The sequence below is a fragment of the Coregonus lavaretus genome, assembly GCF_964263955.1.
Source record: "Coregonus lavaretus genome assembly, contig: HAP1_SCAFFOLD_1744, whole genome shotgun sequence".
Lineage (NCBI taxonomy): Eukaryota > Metazoa > Chordata > Actinopteri > Salmoniformes > Salmonidae > Coregonus > Coregonus lavaretus.
Window position 1 is genome coordinate 20,737 of NW_028165208.1, and position 19,698 is coordinate 40,434.

The 19,698-nt window shown below is 39.2% G+C and overlaps 1 long non-coding RNA gene across 1 annotated transcript; it reads right to left on the minus strand.

Annotated features, from left to right (window-relative positions):
* Window positions 1–8,496: 8,496 nt before the first annotated feature.
* On the minus strand, window positions 8,497–18,259 carry LOC311116146. The gene is made up of 3 exons (XR_014611369.1): window positions 18,167–18,259; window positions 10,137–10,253; window positions 8,497–8,587 (listed from the first exon to the last, which is right to left on the minus strand). It is a non-coding gene; the product is annotated as an uncharacterized lncRNA (long non-coding RNA).
* Window positions 18,260–19,698: the final 1,439 nt, after the last annotated feature.

Sequence of the window (19,698 nt, forward strand, 5' to 3'; positions counted from 1 at the left end):
ATTTCAGACAGCCTCCAGTAGCCTGGGCAAGATTTAGGCAAGATGTAAGCTGAATGATTTAGCAGCTTGCTTAGTTCAAATTGACAGATTAATTTATTTAACATGAATAGTGTAGTGTATTGAGATTATGACGTTGTTAATGTTTTAAGTGGAATCAGAGAGAATGTTGTTTATGTTAGTATCAAAAGGGAATGTTTTAGTGTAACGTCACATACAACAGACAGGAAGTGTGTTGTAGACAGGGGAGACTGGTGATTGGCCAGAAGAGGGAGCATCTTTTTGCATTGTTTATAAATAGGGGCTAGACTACAGAAAGGGCAGAACTGCCATGACAATCTAGGACGCCGTTCTCCGGACACCGCGGGTCTGTAATTTAGGCTGTAACCTCGTGATTTTAATAAAAGCCTCTAACACGGTGCAGCTTGAACGGACTCTTTGTTGACAGCAATAATGGCCACCATTCACCCGATACGACAAATGGCGCCCAACGTGGGGCTGGTCTGCAAATCTCCTTTGTTTCGTAGCCGCCAAGCTAACTCGCTTTGAAGCATGGCCAGATAAGGGTAAGTTTTCCTTACCGCTTTGGAGCTTGTTAGATTGGATACGACTTGTGTACTGGAGAGATGTACCATTACGACCTTGCCTCGGGTGGCGTTGTTGCTGTCGACTAGGAGGCTGTCTAAAATATATTCCATTGGTAACGGCAGGTAATTGGAAATTTAGAGCATAAAACGGTAGGAATTAAGTATTGAAGGTGTACAATTAAGGCAGATATGCGCATCAATAGGGCACTGTACCGCTTAAGACCCCGGGGGGGCCATTTAGAAAATGATGGGCCGGCAAATCCTCTTACACGATAGAATGTGCAAGACGGTGGGTTTTTTAAAGGAAGAACTCGGTTTGATGGGATTTTATCTGATTGTGATTATGACTCGACTCTCGTCCGACGGGGGGTTTGATTGGGTTTGATTTCTCGGTGTAATGGTCATTAAGTCACGGTAGAAAAACGGTAGGATAAATATGTTTAAAAATAAATAGGGCAGTGCAGGATATGTATTTGTGTGGTAGGTCGCAGTTAGCTAAAGGCTAAGGCTAACTCTAAATGCTTGATTGTGTGTCAGGCCACGTGGTACATAGCGGCTAAGGCTAATGATAATGCTAATGCTAATTGTGTTGCGTGCTACATGCTAACGGATATCCTTAGAGACCCCATTGCGATGGATTAAAGTCTCTTAAACTTGTCTCTGTGTGTGTAAGTCAGGTTATATGTTTTGTGAGCGCTGTTAAATGTTGTTTGACTATGAGGGGGAAACGGGAGGTACAGCTGGACTGTTATTCTGTCTGTTTGGGGAGGGAGTAGAGAATCTCATTTCCACGGTGAAAAAGTGTTTTTGAATGGATGTGCGCATGTGCATGATTTTACGGGGCTAAAACTACGACATGAGGTTATGTGCTAAGACTACAAAACTGCATTGTGGGTAAAGGTCATAGGTCCCATCTGGGGTTACCCTGCAAGGGGGAGACAGAAATAGACAGACAGAGGAGAAATTTTAACACGAATCTTCTAGTTGTTACATCGGCGCTTGGTTAAAGATGAAACTTGTTTTGTGACCTATTGAATTGATAAATGAGAGAGATATGTTGATGGAGTATAATGAATTAAATTAAATGACGGATTAAAATAAAATAAAAATGTTTTTGAGCGATCTATTTAGTTCTGAGTTTAGTCTTAGAGTGAATAATGTAGAACGAACGAATATTGAATATGGTTGAAATAACTCAGTGATTGCATTAACTGCTGAAATCTTGTCTGTTTCTATGTTTTTTTTTATATGAGAGGAACATGGAACGAGACGAGAGAGAGAGGAGATACAGGAAGTGCTGACGTGACATCACGTGACGCGGCAGAGGATCGGATCAGATATCAGGCTAGTTCACAAAATATGTGATGGTATGACAATTTCACATAGGCTTGGCAAACTGATTCATTAAAAATTGCATTTTGGAGGCTCTGTGCATCACTGGGGTTTGATTGGAGTTGTGTTGGGAATCAAGGACTGACATTATTCTGTAAATTTAAGATAATTAGGGGTTATAGAGCAAGGGGTTACAGGCTTTGTTTTTGGGATTGCTTTGAAGTTGACTAACTTACATTTACTTGCATTTGATGGGTTGTGGTAAGATAGCCAACACTAATTGATAAATTGGTGACATAGGATATAGGAATAAAAATTGGTTTTAATTATTATTGATTTATTAAAAAAAAAAAAAAAAAATTGGAGTTGTTAGGTTTATATTAATAATTAGAGGGGGGAAGCCATAGGCTATACAGTCTAAAATAAAATAATTCACGATAAAGGAATATAAAAGAGTAGTTACAATGGGGAAAAACGACATCAAGGCTATAAAAGTCAGTACACCGGTTGATATAATACAAAATGGTAATCCGTTAACTAGAGTATTGCTAGGTTATCCGGCAAATGAAACAAAAGTTGCCCTTCATTCTCAAACAAAAACTGATAAAATATTCCAGCGATAAGATAACCAAAGCTATAGAGATAAGGCTAAGGGAAGTACAGCTTAGGGATGTTTATCCTCAGCTTCCGGTGATCATCCAGGGGGGTGATTGTTGCATCAGAGATGAAGACGAATAATAGATAGAGGGCAAGCAGAAACGACGATGAAGATGAATCAAAACTCCAGAAGGAAGAAAATGAGATGTCTGGAAGAGAAGATTGAGGTCAAGAAAAGGCCACTAGTAAGAAGATGATGGAAGATGATATTTCGAGGACAGAACTTAGAATATAAGCTGTTGAAGAATACTGATATGTCAACGGCGAGAAGGAACAGGACCAAGAAACTCTCTGAAAACTCAATCCAATACAATTTACAACTGGAGAAGAAGGAGAAGAGAAGCTTTGGTTATGAAGAATCAGAGTGAACCAAATCAACAATCACTGTTACAGCTTCAACTGAACAATATCAAATACAATTGTACCAGCCAAGGGGGGTACCAGATGTTTCATATCCACAGCCAGTTTCTGGACAGACACAGAATTGAAGAGGAAGAGGACGAGAAGGCTTAGAAGGAGGAGGAAGATTTCAGCTACACTTCCAGCAACTTTCAGAAGACTGTTATAATTATGGACAGGTTGGTCACTTTACCTGTGATGGAAATGCGCCAGGAGAAAACAACAGAGGAAGATAAAGGACCAAGTGAAGATCACCTGTTAGTGCCTAGAAGATCCGGAAGGGGGGTGTCAGCTGAGAGCATTGATTAGAGAAGAAGAGAAAATATCTAACAATTGAAGTAAAACCAGAGGACTATGAGAAGTGATAGTGAATAGTGGAAAAACTTATCTGTGTTCAGCCTAAAGAGGTTAAACATCTCACTAATTGATAACTAATTAGGATAGGGATTTGAGGTAGTAAAACAGTTAATTACTCTTAAGGTACTAATATTAGAGCATATACTGTTATTGCAGTGTTGGGAAGAGATGCATTGTTTAAATTGAACTGTACAATAGGATGTACACTAAACGGCTGTCTGGTAGAAGATTTTAAAAAGTAGGTTTTTGGGAATCATATTGGCTTAAAAAGATAATATCATATGAAGGATGATAATATATTAGACTGCCTATTAGACAATCTGTCTGAAAAATAAAGTTAAAAGGGGTGACTGTTAACCCAGAAGGGTTACATTCTTACACCAAAAGATTTCAGGCTAGGCTAAAAGGTGTTTAGTCGTTTTGCCAAGTCTGTGTGTAAAAGAAGTCAGAAACAGGTGGGGACTTTCCCAATCACGTATTCTAAAAATTTGGTGGTAAAGGGATTTTGTGAATAAATCAGTGGAAAAGGTTTTTAAGGGTTATGAGTGACTGTTCACTTATGTTGCGTAATGTTACAGAGAAAGGTCAGGGAGAATATATGTGTACTTATCTAGTGCAAGCATTAGAAATTGTTCCGGTTAAGAATTATTGGTTAAAAGGCTATGTAATTCATAAAGTGACGCTTATAATGGAAGAGTTGGGGTCTGTTGTGGCCTCCACAGTCATTGAGGGAGTTCAGGAAGAATAGAGACAATATAGATTAATCTGAAATAGTGAAGGATACTATCATGGAGGACAGGATGAGGTCTTTGATTTTAATGACAGACAAGGAGAGGTATCTGATCAGTACCGCTCGTTAGGGGAGAGAGAAACTAAAGGGAGTGGTTTGATTCTTCTGTTGTGAAAATTAGAGATAGATGGCCAGGTAGGAATCTTTGCTTCCAGCGGTTAACTCATTCTGTAAGATCAGTGAGGAATCTTGAGGGTCCATGTCTGGTGAGAATTCCAGCACCAAACATGTTAGAGACGGTCGCTCGACCTCTATCAAGTGTGTGTGTGTCAATCTTATGCTTTGTCATGACTGTGGTATCAGCAACAATCAGTAACAGATCAAATAATGTCATTGTCAAAACATTTGTTTAAGCCTAGGTTTAGGTGTTATTGGGTTAAGGGAATTAACTTGTGTGAATTTGTTGGATGGTAAAGAAAAATCAGGTAACAGCGTAACTGAAGCATTTGAGGTGTAACCATTGAGGGCTAAAAGTTGTTTGTTCTAATAAAACATATGAGGTAAGGGGTATGTTTATGGGAATATCAGATTGTGTTGATTATATGATGACTTTGGATAAGCACGAACATAAGGTTAGAGAGGACAAATATAATGTAACTTTTTTCATGGTCCAGGTAGTAGGAACAACAGGACTTTGATGGTTAAAAGATTAGCTTTTGCCTGACAATGTGACTATGGGGAATTTTAGAGATATTTGGAGGGTTTGTGGTGATAAAGCATATATATTTTTACCTTATGGATAGACAGGATGTTGTTACATGTCAACGTTGAAGCTTCCATATGAGGTTTCTACCATTATAAGAGGGGTAGCACCGGACACAGAAATCTGAAGCTATATTTGAAATTGGATGAAAAGAGACATGGCTACATGTCATAGTCTTCAAGCCTATTATTAAAGGATAAATCTAAGGGAGAAGGGGGGACTTTTTCCATGGTATGGTGTAACATTTGGGAAGATCATATTGATAATATTAGTAGATACTTTGAGTCCAGATAGTTCAGATATTATAACGAGTGTTATATATGCATTGCAGAATATAAGGGATGCGTTTGGGAGATCTGAGAAGACTTGGTTGCAAAATCAGGTAGGCCAGTAGGGGCAGTGATGGGTTACATTTTAATGGCAGCTTTGATAACACTGTGTGATGTTTCTAATATGTTACTGACCTTTGAGAAAGCTATGATATTGAGATAGGTTGGAGAGTGATGCCTGGAGACAACACTCAGATGCCGGTGTTGACTGTTCCGGATCTGGATAAAGATGGACAAGTGGAACTGAATGGATAAATATCATTTTTGATGTTTTGATCATTTTTCATTTTTTATTTTTTTTTCCAATATTAGTGTGATTTGTAGTATGATTTATGAATCAAGGGGGGAATGGGTTTATGTGATTCATACATCATTTATATATCATTTTTATATTCTTAGTGGATATTGATGTTTAATTTGAAAGGGTTGTTTTGCAAAAGATACTGTTTGGTATTTTTCTTTTCTTTCAGAAGCATTTGGGGAACATATGGAGATTGAAATACTCAAACAAGGACAATATGAAGGGACAATATGAAACGACAATGACTGGAGGAGATGAAACAAGGAGGGTGTGGCCGATTCCATCATCAACAAATCCATTGGAAGAGGAGACTACGGGGAGATGAAGTGTAGTGGACTACATTCCAGTGTCTGCAATGAAATATAGACATGTGTAATACATAATTTGTGTCATATTCTTAGGTATATTTGTAGAATGATGTTTGATGTTATTGGATACATGTGGGGAACTTAGATGTTTTTGTTTATTTCGTGAATGCTTAGGGACAGAGAGAGGCTAGGCAGGGAGAGGTTCACTGTAAGGTCCAATGGGTTGACCAGCCTTACAATGGATATTTATTGGATAGGCTTTTGTTTGCAGGGGCTTACATGTGTATTTAATTGCATCATAGTTTCAAATGTTTTTGAATGGTTTATGAGGTTATCTGGAGTACCGAAGGTGGTTGCCTGGGGCAGAGGGACCGTGAGAGAATTTTACTGTCTTGATTGATGGATGGAAGGTTGCCGGACAGTTTTTCGCTCTTACACTCCATAAAGATTTGTTCATATTTCATAGTAATGTATTCATACTTCATAAACAGTTATTCATATTTCATAGAAAGGTAGTTACACTCTAGAGGAGAATGTTTTTGGTTTAATGTTAAAGATACTCAATAAGATAAATTGTTACTAGTCATAATCCTATTCTGTTTGTTGTCGAGACTTTTAATTTGTCTCGAAGGGGGGAATATGTAGTGTATTGAGATTATGACGTTGTTAATGTTTTAAGTGGAATCAGAGAGAATGTTGTTTATGTTAGTATCAAAAGGGAATGTTTTAGTGTAACGTCACATACAACAGACAGGAAGTGTGTTGTAGACAGGGGAGACTGGTGATTGGCCAGAAGAGGGAGCATCTTTTTGCATTGTTTATAAATAGGGGCTAGACTACAGAAAGGGCAGAACGGCCATGACAATCTAGGACGCCGTTCTCCGGACACCGCGGGTCTGTAATTTAGGCTGTAACCTCGTGATTTTAATAAAAGCCTCTAACACGGTGCAGCTTGAACGGACTCTTTGTTGACAGCAATAATGGCCACCATTCACCCGATACGACAATAGCAAGACGATTTTGAGGTAGGAAGTGCTTCTGTTACCCAGTAGCCTGCTGGAATAGGCTACTGAGAATGGGGTCATAATTTCAATCAATGAATCAAATATTAATAATATGGATATGAACTGAATAGGCCTATGCTTGTCAACAACAGCCAGGTTATTTTTATTTTTTTACCTGTAGCTCTCTCTCTCTCTCTCTCTCTCTCTCTCTCTCTCTCTCTCTCTCTCTCTCTCTCTCTCTCTCTCTCTCTCTCTCTCTCTCTCTCTCTCTCTCTCTCTCTCTCTCTCTCTCTCTCTCTCTCGCTCTCTCTCTCTCTCTGACTTTATACACAGAAGATCTCCAGTAAACATAGAATCACATGGTTTATCCGTCTCTTTGTGACCGCCGATAAATTCAGAACAAAGTTGAGTACAAATACAAAGTTGCAAATGTCTTTGCAATTGATTCAAACAAGGGACTTATACAAATTTGTTTCAAATGAAAATCGAGATGACTGCATTAAAATATAAACAGTAGGCTATAGTCCTATTTCAATCAAATTGAAATACATTTCATGTTCAATATATTGAGTTTTTTGCTACTTGTAGACTACGGTCTGTAATTTGTCTCAATATATTTCATGATGTGTAGCCTAACATGTGTCCAATGATGTGCCAAATCTGTGATTTAGAATAATCCGCCTCAATATTTGCAGCCGTAGGTGGTAATATCTCTCTAGGAGCTGATCTGTCATCAGTATTGTGAACTAATTATAATGTTAAGGAAAGATTTGAAGTGAGAAAACTGATCCAAGAGCAGCGCTCCCTTTCTTTCGATCCTCTAAATAACGACATGCTCCAACAACGCACTTGGCGACCGTTCTCTCTGCGTGGTGCGTGGGAAATACATGTTACATCTTCAGCCGTTGTAGGAAAGATGCATCTTAAAACACTGGTAAGCCTAAATTCCATCGCTATCGGGAAACCGGGCCCAGAGTGACTTACAATACAGTTGCCATATTGTAGTGTATTCAAGCTTTAAAAAGGCTTCTAGAGTTTGTAATTTCCACTTTAAAAATGTCAAACTTAATTTGCCCTAATGAAAAATGTACCGACCACTACAAAAAAATTCCATGAATTATAATGCACATAATAATTTACATTTCCTATTGCTGCAGGATTCTTTTCCTGCTGTGAGAAACTGGGTCAAATTAAGATATGGCATATGTAAGTGCATTCATCTTAAGATATCTAGGTGAGACAACCACATATCACAGTCAAATATACAGGATACGAACATTCCATTCCAGCTAAACAATGGATATATAGCATTTAGCCAAAAAAACATTTATTTTTATACACATCTCAAATCCATTAATAAAAAATCTGAGAACAGTAATATTGAAGGTACCCAGTAATATTGAAGGTACCCAAGGCAATCATTTCTGCTGAAAAAATTTGTGGATATAGCGTTTTGGAAATAAATGTAAGAATTCTTCAACAAAATTGTGTTTTGCCAGTAACCGAAAGGTCCCTGGTTCTAATCCCCGAGCAAACTAGGTGAAAAATCTGTCGATGTGCCCTTGAGCAAGGCACTTAACCCTAATTGCTCTTGTAAGTCACTCTGGATAAGAGCGTCTGCTAAATGACGTAAATGTATGTAAGATGAATTCTGCTGAAAAAAATTGTGGATATAGTGTTTTGGAAATAAACTTAAGAATTCTTAAACAAAATTGTCATCTCACCTCTTAGCTTTGGTGTCATGTCCCTCAGAGAGACTCCTTTTAGAGGCAGGGACCCCCTCCTCTCTCTTCCCAGAGAGACTCATTTTAGACCACTGACCCCTAAACAGAGATCCAGCATGTTGGTTGTGGTGAACACAGTGACAACTAATTCTAGAATGTCCATTGTTCTCTTTTATTCATGATCTCTTAGAAATAAAACATTAACTAACAGACACGTCCAAACAGTCAGGTGATTTAATGCAATTACTTTTTCTAGCCCAATGACTACTCAAAACCCACCCACAAGGCCTGACAACTAGGCCAAAACATAGCCCCTGATAGGCCTACATCTTATTTCAGATAGCCTCCAGTAGCCTGGGCAAGATTTAGGCAAGATGTAAGCTGAATGATTTAGCAGCTTGCTTAGTTCAAATTGACAGATTAATTTATTTAACATGAATAGCAAGACAATTTTGAGGTAGGAAGTGCTTCTGTTACCAAGTAACCTGCTGGAACAGGCTACTGAGAATGGGGTCATAATTTCAATCAATGAATCTATTATTAATAATATGGATATGAACTGAATAGGCCTATGCTTGTCAACAACAGCCAGGTTATGTTTATTTTTTTACCTGTAGCTCTCTCTCTCTCTCTCTCTCTCTCTCTCTCTCTCTCTCTCTCTCTCTCTCTCTCTCTCCACACACACACACACACACACACACATACACACACACTCATCTGCTGTCTCAACCTCTGAATGATCGATTATGAAAAGGCAACTGACATTTACTCCTGAGATGCTGAACTGTTGCAACCTCTATAACCACTGTGATTATTATTTGACCCTGTTGGTCATCTATGAACATTTGAACATCTTGAAGAATGATCTGGCCTTAATGGCCATGTACTGTTATAATCTCCAACCGGCAGAGCCAGAAGGGTACTGGCCACCCCTCAGAGCCTGGTTCCTTTCTAGATTTCTTCCTAGGTTCCTGCTTTTCTAGGGAGTTTTTCCTAGCCACAGTGCTTCAACATCCGAACATGCGCTGTTCGGCACGAGACGACCGTTAGAGCCAATGACCTTCAAATCAAATTGTATTTCTCACATGCACTGAATACAACAGCTGTACACTTTACCGTGAAATGCTTACTAACGAGCCCTTTCCCAACAATGCAGTTAAAAAGTAAGAAAAATTAGCTAAATAAAAAAAGGAAATAGTAACATAATGATATAACAATAATGAGGCTATAAGGAGTAACAGTACTGAGTCAATGTGCAGGGGTAACAGGTAGTTGAGGTAATAACTAGACTATATACAAGGAGTACCAGTACTGAGTCAATGTGCAGGGGTACCAGGTAGTTGAGGTAATATGTACATGTCGGTAAGGGTAAAAGTGACTAGGCAATCAGGATAGAGATTACATCTCCTCATCCAGGGAGTGCACACACACACACACACACACACACACACACACACACACACACACACACACACACACACAGGGAATGTTGTGTTTGTTTAATATTGTTTCAGGACTATGAAAATGGAAAAAAGGATTAGCCTATGGATTATAAAAACAACAAAAATAAATGGTAAAATGGGAGAGGAGAAATGACTAGAGACAGTGTTGTTTAACTCACTGACCATGACCCATGAGTTCTTCTTACCTTTGTTCAGTAGGAAAGGCTCCCTCTCTAAAGGATATAGGTTGACGCATAGACCAGTCATTCTTCATGGACACACAGCTGGGTACAGGGGAGGCTGGTCTCTCCTGCTTGATTGGGCTTCAACACAACAGAGACAAACATTACGTCTCTCATCTACTCTGAGCTCAGATGGAGAAACAGGAAACATAAGAAGAGTTTCATTCTAAAACGCCATTTTCAGAAATGTTGGTAAATTAGCTTTTATTGTTTAAAGACATTATGAAAGAGATTGGTGTGGTTTTTCACTATCTAATCATGGCATGGGGTTGTTCAATGACATACATGTATTTGTTTAAAATCCATCACTTGATGATTTCATTTCAGAGACAAATAATGTTATTTTTTTGTAAAAATGCTATATATCTGCCTCACTCTCAGAGAAATAAGTAGTACTGCTAGGTTTTACACAGTAATAATATATCTGCCTCACTCTTAGAGAAATAAGTAGTACTGCTAGGTTTTACACAGTAATAATATATCTGCCTCACTCTCAGAGAAATAAGTAGTACTGCTAGGTTTTACACAGTAATAATATATATCTGCCTCACTCTCAGAGAAATAAGTAGTACTGCTAGGTTTGACACAGTAATAATATATATATATCTGTCTCACTCTCAGAGAAATAAGTAGTACTGCTAGGTTTTACACAGTAATAATATATATCTGCCTCACTCTCAGAGAAATAAGTAGTACTGCTAGGTTTTATACAGTCAAATGTGACCGACCGGCTCGATTCGATCTTATGTAGCAAAATTTTAAATTGTGTTTTTTACATTGGATAACAGTAGAGACTCAGCTAGAAAAAGGTATATCATACACTACAGTTGAGGAACAATGGGAAAGTAATTCTGCTTTGAAAGATGTTAAACTTGTAACCTCAATTTTGAGAAATTGGCCTTTGAATGTTTTGGTACACCTACTGGAGAGCTCTTCTTTATCTACAGTGGTATTACTTTGGCAGATAATGTCACCCATCGAAATAAATAATATATATATAGTTAACTAAATGTATGGTGTTTTTGGTTTATGTCAGTTTCATTGTTTGTTATGCTATAAATTGTTATGTTATGGTTGTAAGTGGTAAATGAACTAGAAAATGTCCTATTTTGAAATTCTGAGTAATTACTACTTTAGTAAGGATATACTTTATTCAGTACTAGTGCAGTTGCTAAATAATTCCAATAGATGGCAGCATAAGACCATTAATGACATTTCAGAAGGTTTGTTTAGTTTTTTCTCTGGATACACCACCACTCCCCCTCACAGGAAAACTCCTGCACACGCTTTTTACTGTCCCTTTCCACACTGCTAACGCAAGAGGAACGACTGAAAAAGCATTTAACACATTACAGTGAAATAATATAATGATGATTCATGTTTATTATTAGCTGTTTTTATGCTCATGTTTTGAAATTATACTTCATTACTATAACGATTATCAATAAGCCTGAACATTAATTTAGTCACCTCTGGTTGAGAAAAACGTATTTTCCTAGTACATTCATTGTCAGATTCATCAACCAGCAGCGAGCACTCTGCCTTCTAGCACAAGCGAGGGGCATGTTGAGGTACATTTGCAAACCGCAAGGGTTGCAAGATGTAATTTATTGGCGGGCTGGAAGACGCACTCTTGTCTTATCTATTCCGAGGTTGTACTCCTGAGTGGCGCAGTGGTCTAAGGCACTGCATCACAGTGCTAGCTGTGCCACTAGAGATCCTGGTTCAAATCCAGGCTCTGTCGTAGCCGGCCGCGACCGGGAGACCCATGGGGCGGCGCACAATTGGCCCAGCGTCGTCCAGGGTAGGGGAGGGAATGGCCGGCAGGGATGTAGCTCAGTTGATAGAGCATGGCGTTTGCAACGCCAGGGTTGTGGGTTCGTTTCCCACGGGGGGCTAGTATGAACAAAAATAAAAAATTGATGTATGCACTCACTTACTGTAAATTGCTCTGGATAAGAGTGTAGACTAAAATGTAAAAATGTTTAATCGCAATATTAGATATTTAAAAATGCATGTATACTAGGGTTGAGGTTGGAGCATCTGACTAGTGATTATTTACCAGGGGTTCAACACCTGCTATAGTCACTATTTAATTGCTCTTCCAAAAGCATCACAGGCCTAATACGAGATATATAGCTAACTAAAGTAATGAGTGACCATTTTAGAAAATCATGGGACATATAGTATTTGGTTGCATGCTATTTTATGTCAATCATATTGCTGCTTGTAGCCTATAACTGATGCTTCGTGGTCTTATGCTGCCATCTATTGGAAATATTTAGCAATTAAAAGTTATTAATTCACGTACAGACATTGGTGAGGCAGCTGAGAAATAAAGTGTATTAGATCAGTCTCAAACCTGCCCCAAGCCAATTGCTGGACTTTCACACAGAGGTTACTAGGTCAACCAATTCAAACCACATTTAAAAATAAAACAAATGTGTCTTATTTATCAAGTGTTCTGTCTTGCAATTATACATACAATAAAATAACAACAAAATAATCAAAACGCTATTTAATACTATAATTGTATTTACTAAGATAATATTATTACTAAAATAGTTTCTAAAATGTTCTAGGCTACCCTACCCTAGAATTAGGGGTTAGGATTACGGCTAAAATAGGTTATAAGTAGGGGGAAAGAGTTTCTGTATAGCACTTTGTGACATCTGCTGGTGTAAAAAGGGCTTTATAAATACATTTGATTGATTGTTAGGTTTAGGGTTTATATGGCAAAAAACAGTATGGGTTTATGGCACTCTTGCTCCTCCTTGTGGTCGTATGTGGGTACTACATAACTAATTCATGACACTTGCTTGTCTCATAATCTGAGGTATCAACTGCGTCAGATCTACAAATCCATTAGCTAGACCACCTGATTAGACAACAATCACCCCATTATACCCATTTGGTTTGCAACTCAGTGAACCTGAGCATCATTCGCTCAATTTGATGCCTACGAACGAAGATTTCGATGCATATCAAATTACCCAGCAGCCATTTAGAAATAACAAGTCCTCAAAGAAAAGGTTATTTCTTAATTTAAAAATGTCTTCTGGCTGTTTAAATCGCCCACATCTTGAAAAAGAGGACAGGGACATGCGTTTTGTTTAGATTGTACACTTTTTTCTTAAAACAAATATGGTTAACCATGACCAGAAAATGTTTAATGTTTGATGGCTATCCACCAGCCATCGCCTCTTAAACTGTGTCTCACCTCACTATTGGTGACCACAATATGTATTCAGGTGAACAGTGTGCGTGCTCACCAAGTAGCTGTAACCTTGTTAATAATCAGTTACCTGAGGTAAACCTTTTATTTATTTATTTTATTTCACCTTTATTTAACCAGGTAAGCCAGTTGAGGACAAGTTCTCATTTACAACTGCGACCTGGCCAAGATAAAGCAAAGCAGTCGGATAAAAACAACAACACAGAGTTACATATGGGGTAAAAAAAACATAAAGTCAAAAATACAACAGAAAATATATATACAGTGTGTGCAAATGTAGCAAGTTATGGAGGTAAGGCAATAAATAGGCTATAGTGCAAAATAATTACAATAGTATTAACACTGGAATGCTAGATGTGCAAGAGATTATGTGCAAATAGAGATACTGGGGTGCAAAATAGCAAAATAAATAACAATATAGGGATGAGGTAGTTGGGTGGGCTAATTTCAGATGGGCCGTGTACAGGTGCAGTGATCGGTAAGGTGCTCTGACAACTGATGCTTAAAGTTAGTGAGGGAGATAAGAGTCTCCAGCTTCAGAGATTTTTGCAATTCGTTCCAGTCATTGGCAGCAGAGAACTGGAAGGAATGGCGGCCAAAGGAGGTGTTGGCTTTGGGAATGACCAGTGAGATATACCTGCTGGAGCGCAGACTACGGGTGGGTGCTGCTATGGTGACCAATGAGCTAAGATAAGGCGGGGATTTGCCTAGCAGTGATTTATAGATGGCCTGGAGCCAGTGGGTTTGACGACGAACATGTAGTGAGGACCAGCCAACAAGAGCGTACAGGTCACAGTGGTGGGTAGTGTATGGGGCTTTGGAGACAAAACGGATGCACTGTGATAGACTACATCCAATTTGCTGAGTAGAGTGTTGGAGGCTATTTTGTAAATGACATCGCCGAAGTCAAGGATCGGTAGGATAGTCAGTTTTACGAGGGCATGTTTGGCAGCATGAGTGAAGGAGGCTTTGTTGCGAAATAGGAAGCCGATTCTAGATTTAACTTTGGATTGGAGATTCTTTATGTGAGTCTGGAAGGAGAGTTTACAGTCTAACCAGACACCTAGGTATTTGTAGTTGTCCACATACTCTAGGTCAGACCCGTCGAGAGTGGTGATTCTAGTCGGGTGGGCGGGTGCCAGCAGCGTTCGATTGAAAATCATGCATTTAGTTTTACTAGTGATTAAGAGCAGTTGGAGGCTACTGAAGGAGTGTTGTATGGCATTGAAGCTCATTTGGAGGTTTGTTAACACAGTGTCCAATGAAGGGCCAGATGTATACAAAATGGTATCGTCTGCGTAGAGGTGGATCTGAGAGTCACCAGCAGCAAGAACGACATCATTGATATACACGGAGAAAAGTGTAGGCCCAAGAATTGAACCCTGTGGCACCCCCATAGAGACTGCCATAGGTCCAGACAACAGGCCCTCCGATTTGACACACTGAACTCTATCTGAGAAGTAGTTGGTGAACCAGGCGAGGCAGTCATTTGAGAAACCAAGGCTATTTAGTCTGCCAATAAGAATGCGGTGGTTGACAGAGTCGAAAGCCTTGACCAGGTCGATGAAGACGGCTGCACAGTACTGTCTATTATCAATCGCGGTTATAATATCGTTTAGGACCTTGAGCGTGGCTGAAGTGCACCCATGACCAGCTCGGAAACCGGATTGCATAGCAGAGAAGGTACGGTGGTATTCGAAATGGTCGGTGATCTGTTTGTTAACTTGGCTTTCAAATACTTTCGAAAGGCAGGGCAGGATGGATATAGGTCTGTAGCAGTTTGGATCTAGAAAATGGTTAACCTACAGGGTTAACGCTCACCAAGTAGCCGTAACCTCACCAAGTAGCCGTAACCTTGTTAATAATAAGTTACCTAAGGTAAACCTACAGGGTTAACGCTCACAAAGTAGCTGTAACCTTGTTAATAATAAGTTACCTGAGGTAAACCTACAGGGTTAACGCAGGCAGGTCTCATTGATAACAATAGTGAAGCTGGCATTGTGACGCAGAACAATGGGCTGGGAATAGAACGTTCTGAAGGCGAGTCGGTGCCACGGAGCTCAATAGAACTAATAGGAGCTGGTAGGGTGAAAAATGCCCAAACATAAGGCCTGTTTTTTCGCAATTACTTCATAACCAGGGACAGAAGGTAATATTATGAAACATGGGCTCCATGGCGGATGCAATGAACTAATTTTATCAGAAATAAACGTTGTAAAAAATGTCACTTGAGGCGCCCCGAAAATAATATTCAAAAGTTCAGTCCTTGGACACAGCGGGGTTAAACACTAAAGTTACCATCCATCTAGTGAAGAGAGGAGAACCGGACAGAGGGAGGGTAGGAAGCCAGCATCCGTCAACGAGAGAGGGAGAAGCCCTCCACGGTATTTAACAGGTGGAAGAAACAACCAGGGAGCTCCATCGGTCCACAAGAAATGCAGGCAGCCGGTGATGATGTAGTGGTAGCCAGGATAACTAGGATGCTGCTGGTAGAGTAGCTAGCTTAGCTAGCTGTACAGACTAGCTTGGCTAGCTAGCAGGTCGTTCGTCTGTCCCTCGAGGATGATGACAAATCCGGTGAACCACAAGATGAAACAAGGATAGCGAGTGAAAAGGATCTGGCTACACTCATACTGTCACTGACCATTACGCAAAAAAGCAAATTGAACAATAAACTTTGGTGTCTCAACACTGTAACGAACTCCGTCGTTGTTCCCCAAGATCACCTCAGACCACTCTGCGCGTAACTGGACAATATGCTTGGCGCCAAACCGTACGTGGACGCGGACAGTTCTGTACGGGAACGAGGACAGTTCCAGAACGCGGACATGAGCAGAGCAACACAATAAACTAAACCAGGTATTTACAGTGGCTTACATTAGTAATATTCTTTTTTTATTATTATGTAAAACAAAAATTCGTTGTTTTTTAAAACAATATTTTGAGATCCACAAAGCGTCTCAGTGTAGAAAATTGGTCCTCTCTCTCCCCAGACAGACTCATTTTAGACCACTGACCCCTAAACTTTATCTTGGCCAGGTCGCAGTTGTAAATGAGAACTTGTTCTCAACTGGCTTACCTGGTTAAATAAAGGTGAAATAATTTTTTTTAAAATAAAAACAGATATACAGCATGTTGGTTGTGGTTAACACAGTGACAACTAATTATTGAATGTACATCTGCCTCACTCTCAGATAAATAAGTAGTACTGCTAGGTTTTACACAGTCAAATATAACAAATAACTAACTTTTTTATAAAGAACTGTACACATGATACATTTGTAACATCAATATTAAAAAATTGAAATAAAAAAAAATCCAGTAATATGAGATCTGTATGTAAAACATTTACCTTTGACTTTAGCAGATGTTTTTGTCCAGGGCCTGGTATCCCAAAAGCATCTTAAGGCTAAGTTAATCGTTAGAACCTTCGTAGGAGCATTGTTAAATCTCTGAGGTGTTTCCCAAAACCATCGTTATTAACGTTGCACTTGAAAACGCTCATAATCTAACACCTGCCTCAGACCACTTGTAGAACAGCTGAGTGCGTCGTTAGATGCTTTTTTGCCCTCCCGCGTCACTTTATACACAGAAGATCTCCGCTAAACATAGAATCACATGGTTAATCCGTCTCTCTGTGACCGCCGATAAATTCAGAACAAAGTTGACTACAAATACAAAGTTGCAAATGTCTTTGCAATTGATGCAAACAAGCGACGTATAAAATGATGCTTCAAATGAAAACCGAGATGACTGCATTACAATATAAACAGTAGGCTATAGGCCTATTTCAATCATATTGAAATACGTTTCATGTTCAATCAATTGAGTTCTATTTTGCTACTTGTAGACTACGGTCTGTAATTTGTCTCAATATATTTCATGATGTGTAGCCTAACATGTGTCCAATGATGTGCCAAATCTGTGATTTTGAATAAGCCGTCTCAATATTTGCAGCCGTAGGTGGTAATATCTCTCTAGGAGCTGATCTGTCATCAGTATTGGGAACTAATTATAATGTTAAGGAAAGATTTGAAGTGAGAAAACTGATCCGAGAGCACCGCTCCCTTTCTTTCGATCCTCTAAATAACGACATGCTCCAACAACGCACTTGGCGACCGTTCTCTCTGCGTGGTGCGTGGGAAATACATGTTACATCTTCAGCCGTTGTAGGAAAGATGCATCTTAAAACACTGGTAAGCCTAAATTCCATCGCTATCGGGAAACCGGGCCCAGAGTGACTTACAATACAGTTGCCATATTGTAGTGTATTCAAGCTTTAAAAAGTATTCTAGAGTTTGTAATTTCCACTTTAAAAATGTCAAACTTGATTTGCCCTAATGAAAAATGTACCGACCACTACAAAAACATTTCATGAATTATAATGCACATAATAATTTACATTTCCTATTGCTGCAGGATTATTTTCCTGCTGTGAGAAACTGGGTCAAATTAAGATATGGCATCTGTAAGTGCATTCATCTTAAGGTAGCTAGGTGAGACAACCACATATCACAGTCAAATATACAGGATACGAACATTCCATTCCAGCTAAACAATGGATATATAGCATTTAGCCAAAAAAACATGTATTTTTATACACATCTCAAATCCATTAATACAAAATCTGAGAACAGTAATATTTTAGGTACCCAGTAATATTGAAGGTACCCAAGGCAATCATTGCTGCTGAAAAAAATTGTGGATATAGCGTTTTGGAAATAAACTTAAGAATTCTTAAACAAAATTGTCATCTCACCTCTTAGCTTTGGTGTCATGTCCCCCAGAGAGGCTCCTTTTAGAGGCAGGGCCCCCCTCCTCTCTCTCCCCAGAGAGACTCATTTTAGACCACTGACCCCTAAACAGAGATGCAGCATGTTGGTTGTGGTGAACACAGTGACAACTAATTATAGAATGTCCATTGTTCTCTTTTATTCATGATCTCTTAGAAATAAAACATTAACTAACAGACACGTCCAAACAGTCAGGTGATTTAATGCAATTACTTTTTCTAGCCCAATGACTACTCAAAACCCACCCACAAGGCCTGACAACTAGGCCAAAACATAGACCCTGATAGGCCTACATGTTATTTCAGACAGCCTCCAGTAGCCTGGGCAAGATGTAGGCAAGATGTAAGCTGAATGATTTAGCAGCTTGCTTAGTTCAAATTGACAGACTAATTTATTTAACATGAATAGCAAGACGATGTTGAGGTAGGAAGTGCTTCTGTTGCCCAGTAGCCTGCTGGAATAGGCTACTGAGGATGGGGTCGTAATTTCAATCAATGAATGAAATATTAATAATATGGATATGAACTGAATAGGCCCATGCTTGTCAACAACAGCCAGGTTATTTCTTTACCTGTAGCCTAATCTGGCTGACTGTTACCTTCAATCTAATGCATTCTAACATCTGATCAGCAATTGAGATAGAACTGTGACCATGGTGACACTTTAACTTCCAATTGAATTAACTAAACACGGCCATTATTAATTACATAATAACACAAGGCTACAACAACAATAAACTGAAGTTAAAGGCTATTTATTACATCTGTTTGCCAGCTCCAGGTTGGCTACACAAGTGGCACAAAATGGTTTGCAACGACTCCAGTCATTTCAACATATGTATAGTATAAAATGGCAGGCTACAGTAGCCTACATATACATACAGTGAGGGGAAAAAGTATTTGATCCCCTGCTGATTTTGTACATTTGCCCACTGACAAAGACATGATCAGTCTATAATTTTAATAGTAGGTTTATTTGAACAGTGAGAGACAGAATAACAACAAAATAATCCAGAAAAACGCATGTCAAAAATGTTATAAATTGATTTGCACCACATCAAGCCATCTCTGAACTGTACACTACCATCTGGTCCATAGAGACTAAAGGACTATACACTCTATGCTGCACACCACATCAAGCCATCTCTGAACTGTACACTACCATCTGGTCCATAGAGACTAAAGGACTATACACTCTATGCTGCTCACCACATCAAGCCATCTCTGAACTGTACACTACCATCTGGTCCATAGAGACTAAAGGACTATACACTCTATGCTGCACACCACATCAAGCCATCTCTGAACTGTACACTACCATCTGGTCCATAGAGACTAAAGGACTATACACTCTATGCTGCTCACCACATCAAGCCATCTCTGAACTGTACACTACCATCTGGTCCATAGAGACTAAAGGACTATACACTCTATGCTGCTCACCACATCAAGCCATCTCTGAACTGTACACTACCATCTGGTCCATAGAGACTAAAGGA